Here is a 3172-nt window from a genome sequence, read left to right as displayed (position 1 = left end):
CTCATCGCCTCGTCTTCCTTTTTTTGGATACCCGGCTCTGGCAATTTGTATGTAAGCAGGGCTTTTTTTTGTAGCAAGAGCTCCTTTGCCTATTAGGCCACACCTCCCTGATGTAGCCAATCCTCTCAAGAGCTTACGGGGCTCTTAGCACAGGGCGTACCATAAGCTCCAGGAAGATTGGCTACAGCAGGGGTGTGTGGCCTAATATGCAAAGGAGCTCTTGCTACAAAAAAACAAAACCCTGAGGCCACACCTCCCTGATGTAGCCAATCCTGGAGCTTACAGTAGGCCCTGTACTAAGAGCCCCTGAATGCTGCAGGAGATTTATACCCCGCCCTTGTCTCTGAATCAGTCTCAGTGCAGCTTACAATCTTCTTTACCTTTTCCCCCCACCAGACACCCTGTGAGGTAGGTGGGGCTGAGTGAGCTCTCGCAACAGCTGCCCTTTCAAGGACAACCCCTGCAATAGCTATGGCTAACCCGAGGCCAATCCAAGGCAGCTGCAAGTGGAGGAGCAGGGAATCAAACCCGGTTCTCCCAGATAAGAGTTTGCACACTTAACCACTACGCCAAACCGGCTGTGGTGTTCTCTCTTCCTGTCATGTGACTGATGTTACGTGTCATAAATCAGAAGGTCTTCCATCCGGAAAGTATGATACCCGGCTAGCGATTAATAACTCCCTCTAAGCTGCGGAGCCTTGTGAGCAAAAATTCTGTTTTCATGAGCTGCTGGCATTTAAAGTTGTGAGCCTACCGCGTAAGTTAGTCTGGGGCTGTTTTTCCTGAGCTAAGACAAAAATGGACGAGCCAGCACACACGAACTCAAGCGTAGAGGGACACACTGCGACCCTTCCCAGTTCAAACCAAAGGGAGGGTGACCGTAACGAGGAGGTGGAGGCCGGGAGGCAGTCTGGAGCCAAGCCAAGGCTGTGCTTCCAAGAATCTCGTGAGAACTGCAGCAAGGATATTGGCCTGGCTTGGTCAAGGATTGGACTGGGCCTGTTAAGACATAAGCTGCCCTTCTCTCGAAACATGTGGAGGGAGATTGTGAGTGACTGGAGTTGCCCGTCTCCAGATGAGAGGGTTTGCCAATCCCCCGGTGGTAACAACTGAAATAAACCAATGTGTTCCTTATATCTTGCAAGTAATTGCACCACAGTTTCTTATATCCTGTTCATGTATTCTTCACCAGAATTCTTACAAATGTCCATGAATACGGCACAACTCAAAATACAAATTAATTTCCAGTTGCTCTAATGGTACCAAAGTCCACTGTCTGTATCCTTTTGTTTATCGACGTGTGCAGTACCAATAAATGTGCTACTTCTTGCTTGGGTAGCAGTCCAAAATCCAACAGGTACGGCGACACGGGTCCTAAGTTCAGTCCGTGTTTCATTCACCCTTCTACTGGCCGCTTTTCTTATGTTCTGGAACCTGCGCTTAAGGCAAAAGCTCTCATGACATGTTCTGTCTCTTCGGTTTGCACGAATGGTTTGGAGGCACTCCCCCTCTTCAGGGTCCTCAGAAAGGCGGGGGGGGGGGGAAATGTCTGCTGGGCACTCCATTATTCCCTAGGGAGACCGATTCCCCAAGGGTATAATGGAAAGTTGATTTGTGAAGGTGTTTCAAAGGTTTGCGGTCCCTTTAAATGTGGTGGCCAGAACTCTCTTCGGAGTTCAATGATGCTTGTCACAACGTTGCTCCTGGCTCCACCCCCAAGGTCCCCAAGCATAGCCAGCTTTAAGAGGGGATTGGATAACAATATGGAGCAGAGGTCCATCAGTGGCTATTAGCCACAATACATGCACACATATATTGGCCATTGTGTGACACAGAGTGGACTGGATGGGCCACTGGCCTGATCCAACATGGTTTCTCTTATGTTCTTATGTGACACAGAGTGCTGGACTGGATGGGCCATTGGCCTGATCCAACGTGGCTTCTCTTATGTTCTTATGTGACACAGAGTGTTGGACTGGATGGGCCATTGGCCTGATCCAACGTGGCTTCTCTTATGTTCTTATGTGACGCAGAGTGTTGGACTGGATGGGCCATTGGCCTGATCCAACGTGGCTTCTCTTATGTGGCACAGAGTGTTGGACTGGATGGGCCATTGGCCTGATCCAACATGGCCTTTCTTATGTTCTTATGTTATGTTCTTACTTTCTCCTATGTTGCCACAGTGGCACGAGGAAGATTTCCATCTGTCTGCTTTATAGGTTTTTTCCCCTTTTTGTGTGGAGGGGGGAGAAATATTCGAAAGTTTGTCAACTCTTAAAGAGTTCAGCAAAATTCTCACAGGGGGGTTGAACAATGGAGCCCAGAAACAAGTATTTGGGGGGCGGGGGTTTAAGAAAGAAAGAGCACAATACAATTTTGAGGTTCTGGAGCACTGCTTCCGGGAGCTCCTGCCCCACCCACAAAAAGTCCAGTTTTGCTACTGAACTCAGCGACGCACGGATGTCCAATAATGCTTTAAAAAGTCTCCTTTTTTTGATACACTCAAAACATTTGAAAATGCAAGGAAGTGCTTCTCAAGCAGGGAATAGTCCTCTTCCCCTTGTGTTCCACAGAGGTCAAAATCCTCTTCTCTTTAGAGCTGTCCAGTTGCCAGTTGTTGCATTGAGGCCAACCCCTGCTCTGCCCCTGAGCTGAGTGCCTTTTAATAACACTTACCCCGATGAGGAAAGGGAGCTGTTGAACTTTCTGTACGAGCCCACGATGAAGTGCTAAATTAAGCCTCCTTGTGTGGGTAAGCGTCAGAAGTAGAATTCCCCTTTCAACCCAAGGGCTCTAGAGCAGAGCCCTTGAAGGAGTTTTGAAAACGGGTATGAAATCTCAGAATGTGAACTTTGTGTATCGGACGCAGGCTGCAATCGGATTGCCTTCCTCTCGTGACGGAGGCCGGTCAAGAGCCCTCCAAGGCGTTCCCCAGCCAGTGATCCTTCTGAACAGGGTAAGGACCAAAGATCCCTGAGAACGAAGGTTGCCAACCGCCAGGGAGTGGCCTGAGATCTCCTGAGACCACAACTGATCTCTGGGTGAGAGAGATCAGATCATAGGGTTGCCAATCCCCAGGTGGGGGCAGGGGATCCCCCAGTTTGGAGGCCCTCCCCCTGCTTCAGGGTCATCAGAAAGCGGGGAGAAGGGAGGGAAATGTCTGCTGGGAACT

The sequence above is a fragment of the Heteronotia binoei genome, chromosome 15, assembly GCF_032191835.1.
Source record: "Heteronotia binoei isolate CCM8104 ecotype False Entrance Well chromosome 15, APGP_CSIRO_Hbin_v1, whole genome shotgun sequence".
NCBI lineage: Eukaryota > Metazoa > Chordata > Lepidosauria > Squamata > Gekkonidae > Heteronotia > Heteronotia binoei.
The sequence above is the reverse complement of the archived record's forward strand: the minus strand, read 5'-3'. Positions refer to the sequence as shown.